Source organism: Schistocerca nitens, chromosome 8 (assembly GCF_023898315.1).
Source record: "Schistocerca nitens isolate TAMUIC-IGC-003100 chromosome 8, iqSchNite1.1, whole genome shotgun sequence".
NCBI classification, from domain to species: Eukaryota; Metazoa; Arthropoda; class Insecta; order Orthoptera; family Acrididae; genus Schistocerca; species Schistocerca nitens.
In genome coordinates, this window is record NC_064621.1 from 513510820 (window position 1) to 513526818 (window position 15999).

The following is a 15999-nucleotide window of genomic DNA, read 5'->3' on the forward strand; positions in this document are numbered from 1 at the left end:
AGGAGAAAAAATTGAAAAATACATCCACCTGGCTGAGGAAGTCAAGGACATGTGGCATCAGGATAAAGTTGACATTATACCAATTATACTATCAACTACAGGAGTCATACCACACAATATCCACCAGTACATCAATGCAATACAGCTACATCCAAACATATATATACAACTACAGAAATCCATAATTATTGATACATGTTCAATTACCCGAAAGTTCCTAAACGCAATGTAACACATACCGTACAGTTAAAAGGAAGTCACGCTTGATCAAGGTCCGCGTCACTTTCATTTCGAACCAGACCTAAGGTCTGAGAAAGGAAAGAAATAATAATAATAATAATAATAATAATAATAATAATAATAATACGCTGAATAGTATTACACTAATGCCCGTCTTATTAACAATGTGTTACTTTTCTTTACAAGGGAGAGAATCACACAAACAGGAAAGCACGGCAGCAGAACAGAAGGAAACAAATCCGGGGAAGAAACTGATTAGTTCAGAATTGCGTAAAGTTAGAATATGAAAGATTGTTTCGGTTTATGAGGTTAAAGGGACCAAACTACAAGGTCATCTATACTTTCATCCGACATGTGTCAAGCCGGGATTAGTCTTCAGGAAGGAAGGACACAGATGACAAATCCTGATAAACCTAACTGTAACAGGTAATCAATAAAATCAAGAGAAAGTAGCAAGCAGACGTGAGAGAGGGTAAGAGGGTGAAGGTGGATGAGTTGCTCCACACAGAAAGCATCTGCAGGCTCCCAGGGCGTGTTATTGATGGTAGACCACCCTCTGTATCCTTGAACTCTGACAAGTTGACAAAATTTCAGGAAAAGAACGACGAAGACAAAACAGTAAATCAACGACAGATGTAAAAAAATAAGAAGAACCAAAAAACTCTGAAGGGCAGTAGCCAGGCTGGACCACCGAGAAAGGGCACTCATGGGCCTCCTGCGTCAGAACAGGTAACGGAAAAACCGTCCAATCCCTCAAGCAGCTGACTTAAAGGGAGGAACAGAAACCCAATCAGCCGCTTTGGTGTCCAATAGCACCAAATGCAGCGTGTCAGCAAGTTTAAGATGTTGCCATAAGGTGGCCAAATTGGGTAATACAATACCACATAGGACACCATCGCATGGACACCATACCGACAGGAGTGGATCCTCATGTCGCAGGATGTGACCATGGGACAGCCAAGTGTGGCCACTATGAAGCCAACAGAGAATGGTAGATTCCCTGTGTGAAGCCCGAAGGGAATACTGCCACATGGTCGTGGTCCCATTTATTGCTCACAGTTTGTTTGGAGAAACCACGATACAACAATCCTTGTTCTAAGCCTCCAACAACTGGCGGTGTATAGTTAACCCTGGGTCCGGTTCCGCCATCGTCATCTCCAAAGTCTGCATCCTGGTAGCCAACTTGGCCAACTGGTCAGCACGGTCAGTCCCTGGGATCCCAACTTGCCTGGGGTCTAGGCAAAGTCGACCAACATCCAGCTTGATGAAGGTCAGAAAAGAGATCCTGGATAGTCACATCCAAATGGGTGTCAAGGGTAGCACTATTAGAGAGCATCAAGACTACTTAGGATGTCACTATCAGTCACTGTCAGTCAATAACATCTCGCTTGTGCAAGAAAGAACGTGACTGAGGGCTCTAGAGATGCACACTGATACTGCAATGAACATACTGCATCTGTTGGGAAAGGAGCGTAGTTGACGATAGAGCTATTAGTATATACCACTTCCGAACCCGGAAATGCATTAAAGATGGCCGAATATGAAGAGTAAAACGGCAGAAATAAATAGCAGCAATGAAAGCTGTGATAGCGTTCATAGTGTGACAGCAATAGCGATTCACTGTTGAAGGAAAGAAAGATAGCTGATATATGCCGAGGGGGAAGCAGTGCAGATGATAAAGCTTTAATCTCTTGTGTGGTTTAGCGTCAGTCACATTTTAGTGGGTAGTTCCACCCAGAGAGAGAGAGAGAGAGAGAAATTTTTTGCATTACGCATCGCATAGGGACAGTAAGATGCAGGACTATAAGTTTATGCACAGCAGTTATGGAACGGTGATAAGTATTTTATATAGAAGGAGATATATTGATGATATCAACTAAGAAGCCGATAAAGAAAGCGGAATATGTAAAAATAATCAGGCCCCCTATGCAGTCGCACCCACTCCAAACGGCGCATAGGTATGTCCTTAATAAACAAACAACCCAACGTTATACACGTATATTACGAAGGAATTCGCGGCTAGAACGTTTTGCATAGAAATTTCGCTGTTTATCCCAAGTTGAACTACGAGGGTAAGTCAATTATTAACCACAAAGTAGTTACAAAATTTTATTGTGATCAAATAGGAAACTCACAAGAACATCTTTTTCGACATAGTTTCCTTTTCCAACGCACTTGGTCCATCGTTGTACAAGCTTCCTGATGCCCTCATAAAAGAAGGTTCTCGGTTGAGCTGCGTGCCGGGAATGCACCGCTTCTTTCACTGCTTCGTCCGAGGCAAATTAATGGCCCCTTAATGCCTGTTTGAGTGGACCAAACAAGTGATAGTAAGAGGGGCAAGATCGAGACTATATGGAGGATGATCCAGTACTTCAAATTTGAGTTTCTGGAGTTTTTCAGCAGTGCGGATAGCAGTATGCGGACAGGCATTGTCGTGCAATAAGACACCACCTTTTGACAGCAATCTTCGGCGTTTGCTTCGAATTGCGGGCTTTAGCCTGACGGTAAGCATCTCACTGTTTATTGTTGTGCCCTTTTCTCTGTAATGTTCCAGTACTGGACCTTGTGCGTCCCAAAAACCGTACAGCTGGGTCTTGAACTTTTTCTTGCACGGCAAATTTGGATGTTTCCATTCCATACTCTGTCGTTTTCTCTGCGGCTCGTAATGATGGATCCATGTTTCGTCATCAGTAATGATCCTGTCTAAGAAGTTGTCCCCTTCGTTACCATAGCGATCCAAATGGTTTTTTTTTAGGTGTCCAAGCGTGTTTGTTTATGCAACTGTGTGAGTTGTTTTGAGACCCGTCTTGCACAAAACGCAAGTCTGTTGTGGATGATTTCGTAGGCAGAACCGTGACTAATTTTCAGACGTTGTGCCACTTCGTCAATAGTTAATCTTCTGCCTAAGAGAATCATTTCACGTGCACGCTCAATGGTTTCTTCGTTTGTGGCGGTAAACGGTCGTCCGGTTCCTTCATCGTGCGTAACACTTGTGCGACCATTTTGGAATTTTTCAAACCATTCGTAGACACTCCGTTGTGACAAAACACTGTTCCCGTACTGTACCGAAAGTCATCGATGAACTTCGGCCCGTGATACGACTTCCGACCACAAAAAACGGATCACTGAACGTTTCTCGGTGCAAATAGCGGGGCAGCCATGATTAACAGTACAGCAGCGACAGCGAAACTAACTTAGCAGCTTGAAAATTGCAAAGATATAACAACAAATAAACTAAGTATGCGTCATTAACGTAAAACGACAGTACTACCAAAATAAACAAAAATATAATTAAATTGCGGATAATAATTGACTTGCTCTCGTACATCATGGTAGTCCAGATTTGGCAGTACAAAAGGCAGGAATACTTTTATCTTATTGTAAAATTTTTTTAATTGCGTGTGAGCAAGAGAAAGATTGTCTGGATACTGATGCAGTTTGTTCTTCACTATCTATATTTTCATCCAAAGGTATTCTGACGTCTGTTGTTTTTCGACAGGGTCACTGGATATCATCATAGAGGGAATTGTTTCATAAAAATGTTGGATAACACACTGATACTGTAGAGTCCAGCCTTCCGCAAATCCAGATCATCCTTTACCGAGCCCAAAAAAGCATATATCTTTGTACGTCGCTGTAAGATTACTTTAACATAATGTTTCTTTAGTATTCTCCCTAAGTTAGACTATATGTCGGCCAAATATCGGAGGAACAACGTGGACTTTTACAGCTCCTTTCCCTCACTATCTTGTGATTGGTCACATTTATTGCTCATTAAAACTGCGCTAATTTGACGCGGGAAGTCCGTAGTCTGAACACAGACTGTAGATGTTCCAGTTCATTTGCAAGACTGTCTCTCTCAGACAAAACGTGGAGCCGGTATACCAATTTTCGAAGGGCACCCATAATTTGTGGAGGGTGGTGGCAATTAGAGGCCTGAAAATATAGGTCCGCATGCGCTGTATCACGTTATGCATGCGCCTGCGCGCCTGAGATGGAGCAGTGTTCGACAGAGTGCGCTGAACTCGAGAGACGGTAGTGACGTAGTGGTAACCTATGAGCATGCGCCACCGCCTCAATTTTTGAGTATAAAGCTCTGACGCACACCAGCAATCTCCAGTGCCAAAACTTATCTGAAGATAGCTGAATCGTTCTCAGCCAAAATACCGTGGCAAAATGGCGATATCATCTGGCTGAAATCGCGAAACCTCATGGAATACTCTTTACGCCGGGAAAACTTCAAAATGATAACCACTGGATTAGCGACACTTTTACAAAATCGGCAAACAGAATTTCGGAAGCTATGTAGAAAAGTAGTTTAACAGTTGTAAATTTTTGTACAATAAATATTCTTTCTGTATCTGTAAACGTTTGTTTTATATAACCAAACGGAACTTACTTTGTGGAGTTACCTCGTATCTTTGATCTTCAACTGAAAGACGACTAAGGAAGTGTAAGTAAAAATGAGTAATTGTGAAATTCTTGTGCGTTAGTGCGTGCCCCTTTGCGTGCAATATATCTCGAAGACTTGTGAATATCGATTGTGAAAAACGGGCGCCGCTCACGAGAAAACTCGTAGGATTTACAATACTGGTCTGTATACTTTCTGGTAGAGATTAGGCAGAGTCCTTTTTGAGATTAGTTTCATTGAAAATAAAGTCGCACAAAATACTAGCATAATCTAACCTTATACCGGCGCGAGGAACGAGCGCCGGCCATGTGAGAATTCGGAACAGTATAAATACTAATGTGTTTTTTCCTCGTCAAGGTTAAAGAGGGTACTTTCTGAGATTTGCTTTTAAAAAATTCCAAAAAGAAGATGCACATAGTCTCTCAAATATTGTTCCTTTGCCATTATTGTCGGTGGCGAATACGATGCGAGTTGAAACAATCGAAGTGCACATGTCCAACTTAGAGGTATATCGCACGCGTATAAAGCTAAGGAATGTACTTTGTAAAGTTTGTCTAGTTCCCTGAGCTGAGGGGTATACACGGTGAGGCCTAGCGAAAACAAAGGCCGCTACGTAACAAGTGATTGGCGTCCTCACAGTAGTGCCAACACGCTCGCCATTTGCGCTTCGAAGTCCTCGGTTGCTGTGCTGTAAAAAGCACGAAAGCTTTCGTGAAAACGTTAACCATAAGATATGGTTCATATTTATATCAATGAATATGAAAAAACTGATAAAAGATAAATCCTTCGGAGACACTGAAAACCATGTAAATAATTATTTTAATACTCAGAACAGATATAATCATTAAAAAGTCAATCGCAGTCACTACACGTCCACTGCACACTGAACGTCTGCCCATTATAGTGTCGCACACTGCAAATTGAGCTCGTTGTCAGCAGTGCCAAGAGCTACGGAGCAATCCGGATTCTGCCGACGAGCGCCAGAACTGTGGGAGCTCAGGGAACCAAAAGAACTTTACAAGGTATGGTGACACTTGTCTCTAAAACCATGACATTAAGAACAGATATTAAAAAATAAATAAAGCTTTAAGGACTATTGAGAAGTAAATAACTAATAAATATTGTAAAAACAATACTTACGTTTTTTAGTTTTCTATGTGCTTTATACAATCTCACCCTTCTCTTCTCGGTCACACAAAAATTTTCGTAACCGTATGATAAAACACGAAACCAGATAATCTAATTCGCATACGAACCTGTATTTACTGTCGATGGCGCTCGATCGATGCAACACGGTGTACTAAAGTGCGCGACAAGTATGTGAAAACTTCGCGACTGATGCAGTTTCATTCTCTGGTGCCCATACCGCATGCGCAGTTGTAATAGCTCAGTTCCGGCGCATGCTAGAAAGCTTCGGCTTCGGCATGAACTTCGGCATATTTTGTCCGAAGCCGAAGGTTTGGCCGAAGCCGAAGCTGAATGTTCGGTCGGGCACCAATTACAGCTCGCAATTTCTCACCCACTAACACAGCTACCGTATGTTATACGCCGTCGTGTTACATTTTAAGAGTTCGGGGCCCTCTAGCAGCAGAAGGCTGCAAATATGAAGACATGAAGAATAACGATGTAGAACGGTAATAACGTTTGGCTTATTCAAACAAAAAAATTCGGAGATATTACTTTTGACCACGCTTTCGTGCTTTGGTTTTCATAAACAATCTGAGGTATAAGGGTATTGATTTTGCAGTATATGAAAATTACAGAAATGCTTCTAAAGCACAATTGATGTTTAGGAAACTGATTTGTAGTGTTTTCCGCTTAACCTGTTTGTTTCATTAACAGTAATTCTTACTCCTGGAAATTCTTTTTTATTTACCGTCGGAAAGTGTCCGAATTACAGCGTTAAAAGGCCTAAACCATGCTTCTAATTGTAAAACTTTTGCGCGGTAGGACTCCTGGACACACCTCGATATTTGTCATGTGACTGACAGCCTCTTCTCAAGCTATGCTGTTGCATCAACGAGTGATGCAATTTATCTCAGCGTCTGAGATATTTATTACTTCACAAATTTATTTCTTTTTTGTGTCACCTCTCCTTTCTTCAGTAACATTTATATTATTTGAAGCTGCGCGCAATAAAACTTACAAAACACGCCGGTGTATATGAAGTGTAGTTTGATGGAAACTGATGAACACAAGTTCTTATGCGAAAACGTCAAAAGTACAGTGTGTTAACTGTAAGACGGCTGAGTTGTGAGGGGAGTGCGGGGTGATGAGCCTTGAGGGGGGGGGGGGGGGAGACAAGGCACGCCTACCAGTTGCAGTGCTGGCACTACAAATTGCGCGTTATGCTTACACGAAAGCAGACGAAAGGCTTGGGAGTAAAACTCTCTTTAAATGTTGTTCGTAAACGAAACTGAAATCGTCATGTACATTAAAATTTATCTATATAAAAGTGAATGTATGTATGTTTGTCTACTATGCGCTCACAAACTGTACTGTAATATGAATGTGTTCCGAAATAAAACAGTAACCAGTGGTGTTTCCATACAAAGTATACGAACGAAATAAGGGGCTCCTTCAAAGTGTTCGCGAACAAAATATCTGAAATGGAAACTCACCTTTTCTTGCCAGGCGTTTGTGGTGATACGCCAGGATGATTCTTGGAAAACTGTTTGAATCTTCCAATGTTACGCTTGCTTTGTCCTGTGTATGTAGCAGCTCTCACTGAAGATTTGTAAATGGGGTGAAGCAATTTTTTCTGCCCCCTTTCCCTTTCGCAGCATTCAATCACACGCAATATAATTTTGCGAGCATCGCTACGTAATATTGGTTTCCTTCTAACCGTAGGCCTACCGGTAGGGGTTGTTCGCGACTACAGAGATGGGCCAGCAACTGCCTCTTCACTCATTTTGATAATGTGTAGCACAGCTCCACAATAAAAACACGCAGAACAGTACAGCGCAAAACAATAACGAAGCAGACGACAATGGCTACCTTGTACAACACAGTCAGCTACATAATGTTGGCAGCAGTCGAAACTGTACACACTGTACATGGGCTGTTGCACCGCAGAAGTTATCACACATTACCAGAACTTCACCAAAGCCAAAACGACACTTTATATTCAAACAACAGAAAATAAAAGTAGAGAAGACTAGTGAGTGTGCCCCACAACACATCACAAGTTACCGCAAGCAAAAAATTACACCAACTTCGGGGAAAAAAACCAATAATTCAACATACGGTATGTGAACAGGTGTTGTTTTAACATAAAAACTATCTCTAGAATTATATCAGACTGCCAAAGGAAAGAGTCCTAAACCTAAACGTAAAGCTGAAGATTTGCCGAGAGCAGTTGGTGACTATATGCAGTTAGGAGCAGTTGCTCAATATCTGCATCTGTACTCTGCAAACAACTATGAAGTGCATGGCAGAGGATTGTTTAAATGTGTGTGTTTGTCGTCACGATCTGTATGTGCGTGATAAGTAGGTCGTTGTATATTCTTACAATGGCCATTTAAAGCCTTTGTAAGCAAGCTTTCTCGGGATAAAATACATGTCTTCAGGCGGCTGCAGTTCAGTTTCTTCCTCTGACACTCTCCCAAGCGTCTAACAAACCTGTGACCTTTTGTGCTGCCCCTCTCTGTATACTTTATATCCCCTGTCAGTCTTATTTGATACACCTCCCACACACTTCAGCAGTACTCCAGAATGTGTCGCCCCAGTGATTTATAAGCAATTTTCTGTGTAGAGTGATTGAATTTTCTCAGTATTCTACCAATAAGCCACAGTCTACCATCAGCTTTACTCACAACTGAGCCTAAGTGTATCATTCCATTTCATATCCCTACAAAGTACACACCCAGATATATGTAAGATTTGACCGATTCGAACCGGGGTCCGATTCGGTCATGGGATACTACTTTTTTCGTTTTGTGAAGTGCATGCTATTACATTTCTGAACTCTGAAAGTAAGTTGCCAATATAGGCACACTCTGAAAGAAGCTGCATATATATTCAGTTAGATCTTGAAGATTTCATACAGTACTTCATTATGGATAACTGCGCCATCTGCAAGAAGTCAGATTGCTGTTAATATTGTCCGCAAAGTCATTAATATACAGCTTGAACAGAAAGGATAGCGATACTCTTTCTTGTGGCACAGTCGAAGTTACTTTTTCATCTAACGACGACTCTCCATTCAAGATAACATGCTGCAGTAAGCGTAGATGTGGTGCTGGGTCAAACGCTTTTCAAAAATCAAGAAATACTGCATCTGCCTGACGGCCTTGATGCAAAGCTTAGAGTATGGCATGTGACGAAAGCAAAGTTTCGTTTCGCGTGGCCGATGTTTTCGGAATCCATGCTGGTTGGCATGGAGGAGGTCATTCTGTTCGAGATAATTCATTATGTTCGAGCTGAGAATCTGTTTTTAGTTACTGTAACAAATCGATGTCAAGGATGTTGGGTGGTAATTTTGTGAATCACTTCTACCATCCTTGTAGATTGGTGTAACCTGTGCGTTCTTCCGACTACTGGACACGGTATTATGTTCGAAGTGTCTACAATAGACTATAGTTATAAGAGGAGCTAATGAGCCGCAAATTCATTATAGAATCTGATGGGGGTTTCACCAGGCCCTTGAGCTTTGTTCAATTTTAACGATTTCAGCTTCTTCTCTACAACGTTGACACTAACACTTCTTTCACTCATTTTTCAGTGGTACGAAAATTAAACTGGGGCAAATCTACAGCGTTTTCCTTTGTACAGGAACGTATGAAAATGTCTTACGCGTTTCAGCTTTTTCTTTGCTACCCTCAATTTCAGTTTCTGTCCCATTCACAAGTGACTGGATACTAACTTTGATGCCACCATCAGCCATTACATACTTGCAGAATTTCGTTGGGTTTTGTGAAAGATCATTTGACAATCTTGTGGTACTGTACTCATTGAGGGCTTCACGCATTGCTCTCTTGACAGCCAAAGACGTTTCATTCAGCATCTCTCTATCTATAGCCCTATGCTTAGTTTTACACCTATTATACAGTAGTATCGGTTTCTTTAGACATTTCTTTATATCCCCATGTCTTGTTTTATACCTGTTATGCAGTAGTCTGTTTCTTTAGACGTTTCTTTACGGTGATTTAATACAATCGAGGGTCCATTCCATTATGAACTGTTCTACTCGTTACACATCTATCCAGTGCATGGTCAGCTATTTTCTTAAACTTGAGCCATAGTTTCTCATCATACTCTTGTCCTGTGCTGAAAATTTCGAGTGTCTCATTGATATACGACACTACTGCTTTTTTACCCAGTTTACTGAAGATATGAATCTTTCTACCTGTGTGCTTTGATAATCATTGTTGCCTCAATTGCGGTGTGGTCTCTGATACCAGTTTCGGTTGCGACATTCTCAAAGAGGTCAGGTTTATTTATTGCCATTATATCTAATAGATTTCCATCATGAGTGGGGTTCCGAACTACCTGTTTTAAGAGAATTCATTTAGTAATGTTTCAAAAGATGTCTTTTCACGCCCACCACTAACGAAACTGTGATTTTCCAACTTGATTGTAGCGTGATTAAAGTCTCCACTTATGATTACAGTGTGACTGGTGAACTTACGTGCAAGCAAACTTAAGCTTTCGCTAAAGTTTTCGGTTACATCGGTAGGAGACTCTGGTGGACGATAGAGGGATCCAGCAGAGATTTTAAGCCCACGCTGATACTGAGGCTTGCCCAAACAGTCTTGCATGCAGCTTCAGTTTCTATCTTGGTGGGTATGAGGTTCTTGTCTGCTGCCATAAATGCACCACCTCTATTTCCCGTTAGTCTATCCTTTCGATAAACACTTAAATTTTCTCCAAAAATCTCATAGCTATCAATTTCAGGTTTGAACCAGCTTTCTGTATCTAGTATTATGCGAGCTTCACTGCTTTTAAGGAGCGCTTCAAACTCTTGCGAATGTTTGGCAGTTAAGTACAAGGATTTTATTACTCTCGCTTGTTGGGGGCATTTTTTCGGACCTTACACTTATATTTCTGCGTCTCCTACAGTTGTCATTATCTGGACTAGATGGAGATTTGCCAAATCTAAAAACCCCTTGTGTGCACACCACACGCCAATCGGCTACCTGTGTAGCAGCCTTTGATGTGCAGTGCACACCTGACCCATTTAGGGGGACCCTACAGATCGCAACCCTTTGCAGCCCTTTGGCTCAGATCTAGGAAGGCGCAGCCTAGCTTGTCACAGAATCCTCGAAGACTCTGGTTCAGTCATTCCACTCGACACGGAACCAAAGGGCTATGATCAGTTATGCAAATTTTGCGCTTCATTAAATTCCATGCGCAACGTCGGCCTTCTCTGCCAGTCGCTGGAATGCCCCAAGTATGACTGCAGAGCCCTGATGACAGGCATCATTTGTTCCGAACGTGTGCCATAATCTTCTGTTGGTTTCACTGTGTGCCCTTAATGGCTGTCAGAATAGTCTCTTCGAGATGCTGAATTAGGCCCCCGGACAGACACACTGAATGCACCTGGTGGTCCTTACTGTCTCTTCTGTCATTTCCTTAAGGGTTACCATTATTGGTCATACATATGAACTGCCGACGGTTAATAGACCCATGCCTTTCCGGCTTTGCCTTTTCTTGACGTGGGCAAAGTATGTTTCCCCAAAACAGGTGAAGTGAGTCCCACTGATTCAGTTCCAGTGAAGGGCAGCACTTTGTACTTGTTGCTTAGGGAGATCAGTATAAGACCCTGAGACCTCCCTGGTCCCTCTCTACCATGTACTGGGCGCCTAGCTCTACCGTTGACACGCCACTTGCAGTGACTTTTGAACATATCACTACTGGAGACAAGTATCATGCTGCTGGCCATCTTCTTCGTCGAAACCGAGAGTTCTAAAATAACCAAGACAGAAGGAATGTTTGCACATAGGTTCTGTGTAAATTAACAGTTTGTAATGGATTTTTCCTAAAATTTCAAATTATTCAGTTCAGTGATAGAGTTCATTACAGAAGTTCACTTCTAGTTTATTAATGTATATTCCTGTATTTTTATGGCTCTGGCAAAGGGTGTTTCAAAAAGGATATTTACAACTTTGAAAATTCATATAAATTAATTCGTAGTACCTACAGAGGTGACTGTAATGTCAATTTGTAGGGAAATACATCATGTTTTGTCTCGCGTAGTTCGCTAGTGCTGAATCGCACCGTAAGGCGCTAGCGGCAGTTGCGTTAAAGATGGTTGTCTTCACGGGACCCAAGTGTGCTAGCTGTGTGTTTTGGATTGAAGAGTCGAAGTCGGCGACAACAGTTCAGCGTAATTTCGGTACTAGCTACGCTAAAGATCCTCCTAAACTGAACGGTTTTTGTGCATTGTGTACGGCCCCTTTTTTCCGTGATAGAACCATCAGCAGGATAGTGTACCTGGATATGTTACAACAGTTTTTGATACCACTTCGTGCAAGATCGTGCACCACCCCACTACGTGGCTGGCGTCCGGGATTTTCTCACTGACCGCTTTCCTGGTCAATGGATTGGCCGTGATGCACCAATTGCATGGTATTGCATGGTCCCCACGTTCCCCATATCTGACACCACCCGATTTTTTTGTGGGGGATTCATCAAGGATATCGTGTTTGTACGTCCTCTGCCGGCTTCTTTATCTGAATTTAGAGCAAGAATTTACAACGCCACTGAGTAAATTACACCTGCAATACTACAGCTAGTTTTGGAAGAAATTAACTTCCGATGGGATGTGAGCAGGATAACCAACGGAAGCCACATACAACATCTTTAGTTTTAATATATATATAAACTTGATGTGTTTCCCTTCAAAATAACACTAAACCCAGCTATGTATCTTCTTTTAATAAATTAATGAATTTTTGAAGTTGTAAAGTCCTTTTTGAAACGCACTGTATATATACAGTAAAAAGGAAAAGGCTAGCGTCACTGCCTTCTGTGCAGGAGGAGCCGGGTTCGATTCCCAGTATCACCTCAAATTTTTTTTCTGATGTAGGTCGGTCTGGAACAGAGTTCGCTTAGTCTCATGAGGTTAGATGTGGAGCTGCTTTAATAAAGAAGGAGCTACATCATCTGAACACATTTCCCATGATCACATTTCGCTCCTCGTACTACCTTGTTGGCAGCAGTCGGCCGGTCGGAAAAGACCTAGAGACTAATCCATGAGTAGTGTTTACGTTTTTACGTCTTGCCTTTATAAAAGTCATCTGGCCATGTTAAATCGTAATCTTTTCTGATTTCTACTATTCTGTAATCGAACTCAGTAGGGCGTTGCTGTTTTTTTATAGACTTTCAGTGCGGCAAAGGCATTGTAGCAAGCGGTATACACTGATCAGCCAAAACGCTGTGACCACCGACGTACTATCGATATAAATCCGTCCAGACGAGCAGCGTTACCTGGTGAAGAATGCGTGCTAGTCAGACACATGCACAGTGCATGTAGTATCAGTGAGCGTGCTGCCCATGTGTGGAAAGGGGATGGCGCGCGATCTATCTTAGTTTGACCGAGGACAGATTGTGATGGCCCTGAGACTCAGCACGAGCATTTCAGAAACTGCATGACTTGTGTATTCTAGCAGCGCTGTGGTGATTGTCTTCAGCATGTGCCAAAACTACGGTGAAACCACATCCACACGTCGTGGGGTAGGGCGACCACGCCTCATTATTGATTTCGAGGAGAAACGAACATCAGACTTAAATACAGGGCACAGTCCAAGCGTGTGTAAACACACAGTGCACCGAACATTCAGCCTCCGCAGCCGACAACCCACTCATGTGCCGGTGTTAACATCACGACATTGGCAATTACGACTCAAATGGGCATGAGACCATCGGCACTGGACGTTGGCGCAGTGGAAGAGCGTTGCATGGTCTGATGAATCACCATACCTTCATCACCATACCGGTAGGAGGGTGCGAATCCGTACTCATCCAGGGCAATAGCGCCATGATACCTGTACTGCGGCATGGAGACAAGCTGGCGGTGGCTCCATTATGCTCTGGCCAACATTCACGTGGGCATCCATGGGTTCAGTGGAGCGCATGCTAGGCACTATGACGGCCAAGGAGTATCGTACGCTGTTTGCAGATCACGTACACCCCCGTCATGACGATAATGTTTCCCGACGACAGAGGCATTCTTAAACAAGATAATGCCCCATGTCACACGGCCAGTGTGATGGAGTGGTTCAAGGAACACAGTGGCTAGTTCCAGTTGATGTGCTGGTCCCCCAACTCGCCAGATCTAAATTCGATCGAACACATCTGGTACGTGATAGGTAGGTGTCATAATGTTCTGCCTGATCTGTGTAAAATTTAATACTGGCTTTTGCAGAACAATGGACTCTCCCCGTAGAGACAGTGCAACTTAAGTTAAGCAAATAACAACTCGCACAGAGGTATAGCTTTGGAGGCTTCATCCGCGTATTGTATGGAAAGAAATCTAAGATATCGTGAAATAAAGTATCCAGAATGAATTTTCACTCAGTAGCGGAGTGCACATCGATTTGAAACTTCCTGGTAGATTAAAGCTGAACTCCTTAGTAAAAATTTGGAATATCAAAGAGTTTACTACAGTGGCTCTAACAGTACACCCATTAAGGTTTTTACAATACTTTACTAACAAAATAAATATAATTCCTTCTGAAAACAAGAACGATTTTGGTTAGTTACAAAATATCATTACGAAACAAAGCAGACTCTCTCCCAAGAAAACAAAAACAGTGAAAATCATTATCTCGTGATGATGATTATCATTCTTTAGTAGTGAGTATGTCCTCCCCGCACACGGATGAGGTGTTCCACTGTGTGAGGAATATTTTGGATGACACCATCAAATTTATCTCTGGGTTTGAGGTCCCACTCCTCAATGGCAGATTCAGTGAGGTCCTGAAGATTGTCGGGCGGATTCAGGCGGTGCGCAGTGGCCACCTTAAACAGGTCCCATGCATGATCAGTTGCGTTCATCTCTGGAGCTTATGCCGGTCAATACATTCGATTGATTTTGCATCATAGAAGATACCGAGACACTGCTAGAGTACTGTGCTGTCTTGCATTGTCATCGAATAGGATGGCGTTGTCGCCGACTTCACATCTGTAGGGCCTTACAATCGCTTGCAGGACGTCTTGGATGTGTTGAGAACCAGTCAGACTGCCATAGATGGAAGTTAGAGGGGTCCGCCCCCTGTCATTGTTGCGCCCAGAACATAACACTTCCACGTACAAACGGATAGACTTCCTGAACGTTTTGGCGTTCCTGCTGTGGTATAGCGTTTCTCCAAACCCTAAACGTCTAGTGCTCGGTCGAAGACCAATCCTGGTCTCGTAAGCAAACATGACATTACTCCATACTGCTATGGTCCAATGTTGATGTCCAAGAACCCAGGTCCTTCGAGTGTGTCGGTTCCGCCGGTTCAGTGCAAAACTTCTGATTGATCTTCTGGAACGAAGACCACCCTGATACAATCTTCTGCGTACTGTTCGGTCTGAGATACGAATCCCTACTGCACAGGGGAAGTCATTTCCAATATTTCAGGCAGTTGATGTTGGGCGCCTGCGAGTCAACAGTTGTAGGAAACAGTCCTGGATTGGTGTTGTCATAAGAGGACGACCACTGCGTGGTCAGTCGTTCACATTTCCCTTCTCTCCGTACTTTCTCCACGCCTTAGGCACACCTCTTTGAGTGACAGACAACCGATCGGCAACATCTTGCTGTGTATTTAGTGCTGAATGTAAGGCCACTACCAAAGTATTGTCTGGCTCTGGTGGCATGGCAATGCAGTGCTGAACGCAAACTGAATGAAGCTGTTGTTGATGACTGGACTGCTTGCGGTGTGCCGCTGCGGCAGCGACATGTTTACATGCCTGGGAAAGGGTCACAAAGCTGGCCATCAGTGAACACCGTCCAGTATATAGGCTCTAACTGGATAATGCATGAAGTGCTTAGGTCATTGAGACTTCTAATATTGTAGACTACATTTTACGACAATATTCCAAACTTTTCTTGGGTAGCGTATGTGCCGAAACTGGACTCAGGCGCGGAATCTTTGCTTTGGCAAGCTAATGTCATAATGTCAGGACGAATGTATGCCTTGTCATATGCTGTATGGTTTTGTGTCCTTAGTAGAATTAAAGTTTTCCCTGTTGAAGCAGATTAAATTTTCACTCTCATAGGCATAACGGCCATTGTTTTTTGCGTACGTGCTTACCGAATCTTTTCACGAGGAGTGGACGGAAAATCGACATACCTGCTTGATTTTCATTTATATTGTGCACTTCATTTACGTCTTGTTTGTTTATGCTCACCTGCTTTAAGC

General features: G+C 42.7%; 1 protein-coding gene across 1 annotated transcript in view; it reads left to right on the forward strand.

Annotated features, from left to right (window-relative positions):
* LOC126198530 (heat shock protein 75 kDa, mitochondrial) overlaps nucleotides 1-15999 on the forward strand; it is a 379324-nt gene that overhangs the window by 95271 nt on the left and 268054 nt on the right. The window lies entirely within an intron of this gene.